This window comes from Microcebus murinus, chromosome 14 (genome assembly GCF_040939455.1).
Source record: "Microcebus murinus isolate Inina chromosome 14, M.murinus_Inina_mat1.0, whole genome shotgun sequence".
Classification (NCBI taxonomy): Eukaryota; Metazoa; Chordata; class Mammalia; order Primates; family Cheirogaleidae; genus Microcebus; species Microcebus murinus.
The window spans coordinates 26,557,902-26,569,574 of NC_134117.1; positions in this window are offsets into that span (position 1 = coordinate 26,557,902).

Genomic DNA, 11,673 nt, shown 5'->3' on the forward strand with positions numbered 1-11,673 from the left:
GGTCGCAGACTGTGTATTTAAGAGTTTACACTCTGAAGTCAGGCAGACCCGTGTTGGAAACCTGGCTTTACCGCTTACTGGCTGTGTGACCTTGAGGAAGCTATGTTCCTCACAGCTCACTTCCTTATCTGTAAAGTAAGAATAATGGCCCAACTTCTAGTGTTACTGCCCTCCACCTTTTTTCACAGCAACCAAAAAGACCTTTTCAAAATGCAAAATTAACCATGTGATCCAACTTCAACTTTAAATTGCTCAGCATGGTGGCTCATGCCTGTAGTCCCAGCAACTTGGAGTTGAGGCTGGAGGATTGCTTCAGCCCATCAGGCCGCAGTGAGCTATGCTTGTGCCACTGCGCTCCAACCTGAGTGACACAGCGAGACCTTATTTCTAAAAAAAAACTTAATTCTACAGATTCCACAAACTGATCCCATTAACATGAATTTTAAAGCCTCTCATGATCTGGCCCCTTCTTATTTGCCAGGACTCATCTTAAACTATGCTTCCCCTGGCCCCCCAAGCACTGTCCTTATCCTCACACCACAGAACTTCTGCAAAATCTAGAAAGTTCTGCCTCTCTTACCCCTTCCACTACCCCTCCATCTGACATAACCTAATTAACTCTTATCTTTAAGATCTTACTTCAAATGCCATTGTCCCTGTGTGACATAACGTCCTAGACTAAGTCAAGTCCCCTTAACATATGCTTTTTGTATATCGTGTGCCTTCCCTTCATTGCACACATCCTAGTTGTAATTTTTCATTTGTGAGTCTCTTGTTAAAGCCTGTCTTCCCCAGCAGACCCTAAGCTCCTCCCTCTAGAGAAAGGACTATGTCCAGATTTTCTCATCATTGTATCCCCAGCACCTAGTTCAGGTCCTGACATACATTGTTTGAAAGAATAAATGAATTGGCTAGCACTATTAAGCTTTGCTGCCACCTGTGTCAGAATAACCTGCTTGTAAAAGGCAAATCCCCATGCCTCACTCCCAGAGAGATGATTTATCAGACTTAGGACAGGGTCCAAAAGTTTGTGTGTCTAGCAAGCTCCCCTGGGTGATTTGAGAACTATTGGTATGAAAGGAAGGAAGGAAAAGAAAGGAAACAAGAGGAAGAAATTGATTCACAGTCTTACTACCTTTTAATAAACTCTCGCAAAGTAATGGCAGGGGCTCTATTTCCAATCCTGGCTCCTGAATCACTGTAGGGCCTGTTGCTTCCAAGAGAAGTTCCTAGAATGAAGGCCAAGATTGGGAAAGGGATGAATCTTGCTTCTAATACCTTGCTGGGTGCTGTTCCTGGTTACAACTCCAGGACACCTAGAAGGGTTAGACCTTGGGTTGGGGGGAAGGTGGGATGAAATTGGAACTCACTGGACAAGTCATTACCACCACCTAAGGGGAGATACGGCAGCTCAGGCCCAGGATCCAGGAGTGTCTGTTTGTTTGTTTATGAGACAGGGTCTCAGTCTTCTGCCCAGGTTGCATATCTCACTGCAGGCTCAAACTCCTGGACTCAAGCAATCCCCCTGCCTCAGCCTTCTGAGTAGCTAGGACTACAGGCATGTCACCATACCCAGATAATTTTTATTTTTTAGTTTTTTTAAATAGAGATGTGGGGGGCGGGTCTCACTATATTGCCCAGGTTGGTCTTGAACTCCTGATTTCAAATGATCCTCCTGTCTCGGCCTCCCAAAGTGCTGGGATTACAGGCATGAGCCACCACACCCAGCCCTCATTCATTATTTATTAATTCAAATCTTTTTACAAAGAACTTACAATGTTTTGAGTACTATGCTATCCTGAAGATACAATGGTGCAGTGGGAAAAAATTTAAAAAGATGTTCCTTGCCCTGATGTGGCTTATGACCTATTGGCAATATAGATATGAATGAAATAATTTTATAAACATATGCAAAATTACAACTAAGCTCTACAAAAGAGAGGACCTGAGGTATATGATGGGGAAATTGATCAAGTCAGGGACATGAAGGAAATAATAATTGAATTGGGATAAAGACAATATAACTGTAAATAAGATTTTGATGAATAATTACCTTTATAAAAAGTAAAATTTTAATGGACTTCACTCTTAATAGATATATAGGCATTTTTAATTACATCATGGATCATTACATGACTATATTTTGCTTAAGTGAAATACAATTCATTACCTATTCTGCTCCTAGTTTTTGTTTTTATAGATATAAGTGTCAAGAAGCCTTTTTATACAAATAAATGGATGGAGTTTTGTCAAATCTTTGTCACTTAATTCTTCCATGTCCTTAAATATTGTTAAAGGATTAGAAACCATCTCATTTGCAAAATGAATGTGTTACTCATTGGAGTAATTACTTTTTCAATCTCTGGAAATAGCACCAAAATGATTTTACCAAAACTTATCAAGTGACAATTAATTGTTCTTGTTACTCTTTCAGCTTGATTTTGGAGCTAAAATTAGATGAAAATGAGGTAAACACCTCCATAAAATTAGAATCTGTACATTTCATGATTTTTCTGGTTGATTGTAAACAAAATCTTATTTCAGTTAGATCATTTTAAAGTGCCTTAACAAGGCATTACAGATTGATAGAAATTGGTATTGTTGAAATATTACACTCGGGTTTGTAATTTCATTTCAAGATTTAAACAATAAGTTTAAAATTATATATTTGAGGCCTGGCATGGTGACTCATGCCTGTAATCCCAGCACTTTGGGAGGCCGAGGAGGGTGGATCACTTGAGGCCAGGAGTTTGAGACAAGCCTGAGAAACATAGTGAGACGTCATCTCTTCAGAAGCCACAAAAGTTAGCCAGGTCTAAGTGGTGTTCGCTTGTAGTCCCAGCTACTTGGGAAGCTGAGGCAGGAGGATCACTTGAGCCCAGGAATTTGAGGCTATAGTGAGCTATGATGACACCACTGTACTCTAGCCTGGGCAACAGCACAAGACACTGTCTCAAAGACACACACACACACACACACACACATATTTGATAGAATTCACAGAGCATGTGAACATCTGAGAAGGGGAACTTAATTCTTTTTAAATAAAATGATTTCCTAAAGTTCAGGGCATTATATCCTAGATTACACCTTGGGAATGCTTTGTCTTGCCAGGTACATAAATAGATACTTTTAAGAGACCAGTTTCATCTACTTTGTAGAAATAAACAGCAAAAAGAAGAGGTATTATATGAGTAGCAGGCTTACAAAAAGGTAAAAATAATTGTCTGGGGGTATTATTTATAGAATTTACAACATGTTTCTATCAAGGTAAAAAAAAGAGAGAGTAGCAGTGATATTTTTGCTAAATAAGAATGAACATGGATTTACTGTATCAACTATTTATTTTTCTCAAACTGTATGTTTCAACTTAATTTGAGTATGGTTATGAAATAATAGAAACTTCCCATTGGACAATAACTAGTGATGCTAAAGTAATTTTCCTGGAATTTTGTCTGTGAGCTAATATGACATTAGGTTTGTTTCTTAGATCAAAATTGATGATTTTCCTAATTTTGCCATTTTGTTTCCATAACCCTTCAAGGTAGAATTGTTTTGCCTTGTCTTTTAGAAATAAGAGTGTTTAGGAGAGACTTTAAAAAGGGGGAGGGTGGGGAATGGTATGATTGCAGTAACCATCCCTTCAAAAAAAAAAAAAGAAAGAATGAAAGAAAGAAAATAAGATGTGCAAAAAGAAACAGTTTATTGTTTAAAGGATGATAAAACTGAAGTTCCAAAAGAAGATGTATCCTAATTAGATCTCCACTTTTTAAAAACAGCTTTATCGAGAGATAATTTAAGTACCATAAAATTCACCTGTTTCGATGGTTTTTAGTATATCCACAAGATTGTGCAACCATCACAACATAATTTTAAAGCATTTTCATCCAAACGTTTTTCAACCAAAAAGCATCCTTTAGCAGTCATTTCCCAGATCTTTCACTTTTGTCCAAAGTCGATTTTCTTCAAGTTGATATGAAGCAACCAAGAAATTGTATAATGACGATTTAGAGCTGTGCTTTGGAGTTACAGAGGTATAGAAATTTGAGAGGATAAGATACTAGCTTATTCAGCTCATCTGTTGGGTGCTACCCAATCTTTTCTTTAATTGAGGTGAAATTCACATAATATAAAACTAACCATTTTAAATTGGACACTTTTGTGGCATTTAATACATTCACAATGTTGTGCAACTACTACCTCTACTCAGTTCTAACACATTTCATCACCAGGAAAGGAAATCTCTTACTCATTAAGCAGTTACTCCCGTTTCCCCCTCCCTGCTGTCCCTGGTAACCACCAATCTGCAGCTGTCTCCGTAGAGCTGGCTATTCTGGATATTGCATACACGTGGAATCATATGTGACCTTTTGCATCTGGCTTCTTTCACTTAACATAAGGTTTCCAAGGTTCATTCACATTGTAGCTGTACCTGTACTTTGTTCCTTTTTATTTCTGAATTATATTCATTGCATATATGCCCCATTTATTCATTCTTCTGTTGATTGGCAATAGGCAAAAGGTAGAAACATTTGGACTATTTCCAGCTTTTGCCTATGTTGAAAAGTGCTGTTACTGGCTGGGTACGGTGGCTCACGCCTGTAATCCTAGCACTCTGGGAGGCCGAGGCGGGAGGATCACTCAAGGTTAGGAGTTTGAAACCAGCCTGAGCAAGAGTGAGACCCCGTCTCTACTAAAAATAGAAAGAAATCAATTGGCCAACTAAAAATATATAGAAAAAAATTAGCCAGGCATGGTGGCACATGCCTGTAGTCCCAGCTACTCGGGAAGCTGAGGCAGGAGGACTGCTTAAGCCCAGGAGTTTGAGGTTGCTGTGAGCTAGGATGACACCACAGCACTCTAGCCCAGGCAACAGAGTGAGACTCTGTCTCAAAAAAAAAAGTGCTGTTATAAACATGTACGTACTGTACTTGTTTGACTTACCTATTTTCAATTCTTTTGGATACTGTCTTAGTCTGTTCTGTGTTGCTATAAAGGGATAGCTGATGTTGGGTGATTTATAAAGAAAAGGGGTTTATTTGGTTCATGGTCATGCAGACTGTATAAGAAACATGGCACCAGCATTTGTAGGCTTCTGGTGAGGGCCTCAGGCTGCCTTCACTCATGGCACAAGGTGAAGGGGAACCAGTGTGCAGAGATCATGTGGTAAGAAAGGAGGGAACAAAGGAGGGAACAGGGTGTGTGCCAGGGTCTTTTTTTTTGTTTTGAGTCAGAGTCTCACTCTGTTCCTTGGACTAGAGTGCTGTGGTGTCATCCTAGCTCACAGCAACCTCCAACCCCCCGGACTCAAGTGATTCTTCTGCCTCAGGCATGCACCACCATGCCCAGCTAATTTTTTCTATGTATTTTTAGTTGGCCAATTAAATTCTATTTTTAGTAGAGATAGGGTCTTGCTCTTGCTCAGGCTGGTTTCAAACTCCTGACCTTGAGTGATCCTCCCACCTTGGCCTCCTAGAGTGCTAGGATTACAGACATGAGCTACCAAGCCTGGCCATTTTTTTTTAACACTAGTCAAATGTAGTAGTGAGAAGGGAAAGAGTAGAACAAGGAGTTTAATCTGTAACTGACTGTGAACAATCAAGTGAGATAACTCAATACCTTTGGACCAGCCAGATGTAAAGATTTTTTTTTTTGAGATAGACTCTCTCTGTCACCCCGGGGTAGAGTGCAGTGATGTCATCATAGCTCACTGCAACCTCAAAATCCTAGGCTTAAGCAATCTCCTGCCTCAGCCTCCCAAGTAGTTGGGACTACAGGTATGCAGCACTAGGTCTGGCTAATTTTTCTATTTTTAGTAGAGACCGGGTCTTGCTCTTGCTCAGGGTGGTCTGGAACTACTGAGCTCAAGGAATTCTCCTGTCTCAGCCTTCCCAGAGTGCTAGGATTACAGTGCAAGGGGTATAGCCGCTGGCCGCTGGGGGCTTTCTAACAACCAGCTCCAGTGGGAACTAATAGAGAACTCACTCAACTGCCTCTCCCCAGGGAGGCCATTAATCTATTCATGAGGGATCCACCCCAGCACCTCCCATTAGGCCTCATCTCCAACATTGTCCATCAAATGTCAACGTGAGATTTGGAGCAAACATCCAAACTATAGCAGATATATACGTAGGAGTGGAATTGCTGTATTAAACATATGGTAATTCTATGTTTAAATTTTTGAGGAACTGCCAAACTATTTTCCACAGTGGCTGAACAATTTTATATTCTCATCAGCAATATTTCAATTTCTCCACATCCTCACCAATGGTTATTATTTTTAAAAATGGTTGTGTTTTTTATTATAGCCATCCTAGTGGGGAGGAAGTGGTTGGTATAGCCAATAATCTTTTGACAAAGGAAAATGAAAATGTTTTTACTGTAAGCCTGAATATTCAAGAAAATATAAAATACAAGTTTACTTTTGATATATTTACCTTTTATTTGACAGCATAATCTGTGAAAACATGTACTTTCCTTAGATTTCTCCTAGAAATAATGCAAAATATAAAACCAAGAGCAAAGCTGAGGTATGTGTAAATGAAGAGTATCACTCTGCTCTTGTTTCTGACCAGAGAGAGAGCACGGCCATTTGTAGAACCTTATTACTTCCCAGCATAAAAGTAAAAATTAAATCTTGAATATCCTAGTCCCAAGATAGATAAGACATAGACCTTGCCATGAATGTGCCACTTGAATGAAATAAGGCTCTACCACCCTTGTTTAATTATGCTCTTTGCTTTGCTCTCAGGGGAATCTTCCTCAGAAGCAGTGTATTCTTCAATAATAGAGTTGGAATAGGTGATGTAATTTAAAAACTCACTGCTCCACTGTACAATATGTATGTAAACAGAATATCCCACATGGGCCAAAATATCTATTCTTAAAGCCATGATCTGCCCTTGACAGAAATATACATAAATCAGAGAAAGACATGAAGTCTACAGTTGTGCCTTGATTGAAGGAGGCCTTGCCAACACTGGACTGTCAACCTGGATGTTTTTATGCACCCAGGGAATGAACCATAGTAAGATGAAGGATGGCTTGGGTCACACCTTTCTTTTGTAAGGTGGGAGGACAGACTGAAACTGCTTTTTCAAGAAGGTGAGTTTTAGGAGAGAATACATCAGATGAGGAATAGCAAATTGATTCCCTTGAAACACTGCTTCCCCCATACTCCTTAGAAAATGTATACATTCTCCACTTTGAAAACTGCTGAAATGTATTATAGTATCTCCTCATCCCTTCAGTCCTCATTGATTGCCCCGTCACTGAATTCCTACAGCTCTTACGGTCTATTCTTCAACATTTAGGAATCAATTTCTCTTTAAGTGACTGTAAAGAAATCAGTGTAATTTTCATGTGTAGTTGCTGGAATCAATCTCATTTTATATTACACTCATACCTCATGCCAGGAATGATGGCAGTTCAGGGAAAGCGGGTAACGTGAACTGGAGGCAGTAATGGGACCTGTTTTGGACCTTCAATAATGAGAATTTTGATAAGAACAAAGGGAGAAATGCATTCTGGGGAAGAGCATGTGTCTATTAGCATAGAAATTCAGCTGCTGTAACCAAGATTCAGATTCACAGCAACTGCTTAAACAAGCTCTCTCATTTCTGAGCATGCGTAGTCCAGAGGTGAGAGGCAGCTCCGTGGTATTAAGAACACAGGTTTCTTCTCTTTTGCTCTGTCACCTGCTAAAGGTATAGGCCTTGTCCTCATGGCCAAAAGTGGTTGACATCTTCTGGGTCTGTATTCTAGCTGGTGAGAAGGGAGAAAATGAACAAGAGAACACATCTTTTTCTTTTAAAGGCACAATCCATGTGTTTTACATGTCACTTTCACTCACATTCCACTGGCTAGAGCTTAGTTACACAGCCAATGTTAGCTGCAGGAGAAGCCGGGGAAAATACGGGCTTTGGCTGGGAAGCCATGTGTCCAAGCAAAAACTTGGGGTTTCTATTACTAAAGAAAATAAATAAGACTTGATATTAAGACAACTAATGGTCTCACAGAGATGTAGAAAAAATGACACGAGATAGGAGAACGTGAAAAACAATTGTGTGGGAATATAAGAAAATAAGACTACAGCATCTGACTGAGGAGTTGCAAGGGGCAGGAAGCTATTGAGGGTTTAGAAAGAATATCACCAAGAAATTTGTTACTTTGCTTACTAATTTGTTTTTCAGGAAGGTTTAGGGCTGGTAAGATGTAGGACAGTGTGTATGGATATGTGTATAGATGTGTTGAAGGGGGTGTATCACATATTCAGGATAGGTTAGGTCCTGGCTATTCAAAGTGTAGTCCATGGTCTAGCAGCACCTGCATCACCTGGGAGCTTCACAGAAATGCAAAATCTCAGGTCCTGCTCAGACCTGTAGAATTATAATCTGCATTTTAGCAAATTATTCAGGTAATATTTAATATCACATTAAAGTCTGAGAAACACTGGCTAGATTCTACTGTGGTAAGGAATAATCCTCAAAATTCTGTATCTTAACAAAGATTTATTTCTCATGGATACTGAAAGTCCATCTGGGAGCAAGGTGGGGACTCTGCTTAATGTCATCCTCACCAGGGCCCCAAGCTGACAATGCCTCCATCTGAACATTCACTAGTCATGTGGCAGGGTAAGAATGCGTGCCTCTTGTCCTCCCCTCATGTTTCATGGCCAAAGCAAATCCTATGGCCATACAAGGAGATGGAAAGAACATCCTACCATGTATCTGGAAAGAGGGGAACCAAAATACCGGTGAAGGTAGGGGATCCTGAGTCAGGGAGGCCTTTCAAGAGGTTATTACAATACAGACATAAAGTGATCAAAATCAGGGAAAGTATATCAATGGGAAGGAAAAGGAGAGCATGAACAAAAGAAACATTTCAGAATAATAATGATTCTGAATGGGTAGTCAAGGAAGACTCAAGAAAGGAAACTGGCCAGCTATGGTGGCTCACACCAGTAATCCTGGCACTTTCAGAGGCTGAGGTGGGAAGATCACTTGAGGCCAGGAGTTTGAGACCAGCCTGGGCAACACAGTGAGGCGCCCATATCTACAAAAAATAAAAAAAATGTTAGCCAGGCATGGTGGCATGTGCCTGTGGTACCCTGTGATCCTACTGGGGAGGCTGAGAAGGGAGGATTGCTTGAGCCTACGAGTTCAAGGCTGCACTGAGCTATGATTGTACCACTGTACTCCAGCCTGAGACCAAGTGAGATCCTGTCTCTAAAAAAAAAAAAAAGGAAACCAAGGAAGACTTTAGAACAGGGGTCCTCAAACTTTTTAAACAGGGGGCCAGTTCACTGTCCCTCAGATGGTTGGAGGGCCGTTGGATAGTGCAGCGCACATTCGACACATGCACACTGTGGGCCCAGGACCAGTCGGCTGCTAGGCAGGACAGGCAGCAGGGGCAAAAACACCCGGTGGGCCGGATAAATGTCCTCAGCAGGCCGCATGTGACCCAAGCGCCATAGTTTGAGAACGCCTGCTTTAGAGTCTCATTGACTGGGCAAATAGTAAATACTTTTGTAGAAAAGGAAAATTTTGGAGGAATTGGCTGGGGTGGGAAATGGAGAGGCTGAGTTTGGAATGGACATGAAATTAAGGTAGAAAGTCAGAAATTTAGGTAGATGTTCTCACTTTAGGATTATCCTACCTACTGTTTGGGTTCTTCTGTTGGAATGCTCTTTTCCATGTCTATCATGACTGGCTCTTGCCTGTCATTCAGAACTTAGCGTAAGTGTCCTCTCAGAAAGGCCTTCCCTAGTCATACAAATGTTAACTACTTAGTTACACTGTATCTCACTGCCTGCTATCAATTATCAGCATGGCACCTAAAGCTATCTGGTATTTTTCTTGTTTTTTGTCCCCCAACCCTGCCTCCTGCCACATGACTAGCGAATATTTGGACTGAGGCTCTGTCAGCCTGGGTCCCTTACATTAAAAAGCAAGCTTCATCAAAGCATGGACTCTGTCCTGTAACCCCAGGTGAAAGTATACAATTATTACTCAGTAAGTATTTACTAAATGAATGTTCCTATGGAAATTTCAGTTGAAAGTATGCAACAAAGGAAACAGTGAAGGGCTCCAATGAGGACAACAGGTTCGGAATGGCAAAGTTTCCAAACTTAAGGACGACCCAGAAACATCAGCCCTTTAGGAGTGGTCCACCTCAAGACTAGAGAAATGTAAGAGACTGAGGATTCTAAAAGGTCGAACAGTGTGGTTCCTAAAGCTAGGAAAAAGTTTCAGTGAGGGATGGGTCAATGAGAGGCATGTATTATTTCAGTTAAGAAAAAGAATAAGAAAAAGACCATTGGATTTGGAAAGGTCATTTGTGATAACTAAATAAAGGTGTAAATGCGTTTTACACCTTGGGGTGTAAAATGTAGGGTTTAAGGAGAGAAAGGACATAGAGGTATAGTCATTACTGGAGTAATTTGGCAGTAAAGGGAATTGTTAATAGTACTCTAGCAGGATTGAATGGGTTTCTTTTTGTGAGACCTATTCATTTCTCAAGGGAAACAAGCTAACAAAGAGTGAATACTGAACATGCTGTAGGGGAGGGGTTCTTAACCTGAGGTTAATGGACCCCTAGAGAGTCCACAAGTCATGTGCAGGGACTCTGAAACTCAGAAATGATATGCAAAATTTTGTGTGTGCATGGGGGACAGAAGGTGGGAAGAGAAAAAAATTTGTGGCTTTATCATTTTCCAAAAGGTCGTGGCCCAAAGGTAAATAACCATTGCTGAAGAAGAAGAGAATAGATGAATTAAAGAAAGAAAAAAAAAAAGGCCCAGAGAGAAGGGCTAAGCTTTACAGAGAAAAAGGAAAACCTCTTCCCCATCTAAGGAAAAGCTATACACAGATTTAAAAAAGTCCATAATTGCATCATCATCTCAGTAAACCAGGTAGTAAAGACAGAGCTGGAAACAGCAGGGAGGCTTGTGCAAACACACTCCAGAGAAAAGATCCTCAAGAAGCCAGGAAGTCGGAGTGGAAAAGGAGCTCGCGTTCCTCAGCAGAGGCTGAGCTCTAGCAGTGCTTCCGGGCATCCCCGCGCAGTGCCGTCTCCTGGGCGACGTCTCGGCCCTGGAGGTGCCTGAAGGCTGGGAATCACGGTCACTGCTCTACAACAAGGAGCACACCTCTAAAGACTACTGTTGACCCGACTGGGAAGGAGAGCGGTCTTATCACAAAGGGCAATCATCACCAGGCAGTGGGGAACATCAGCAAGTCAGCTCAGGGTCAGGATGCTGATGTTTCAGAGTCAGGACAAGCTGTACGTCCGAGCTTCCCGATAGCTGCTGTACTTTCCCTGCTGCCTTCGGGACGCTGCCTCCAGTCTGACCTCTCCACCGGTCGTCAGCTCTGAATCATCTCACTGTATTTCGACATCTCCCTTCCCCGCTCCCAGCTCTCGGCCTGGCGCTGAGCCCAGCCACAGGCGGGGCTGGAGAATTCATTCATTCAACCACTGCGGGGTCGACTGAGTGACTTCGGGTGCACCGCCCAGTGCCGGGCGCTGGGGCCTCAGGAGCACCAGGTCCTCCGGAGTCTGCTCCACCCCAGTCTAACGGGCCGCCCCGGTTCTCCCTGGCGGGCGGAGAGGCGACCCTGGCCCGCCTGTCGTAACAGCTTCCCGGACAGGCACTCGGGTGGTGCCAAGGGA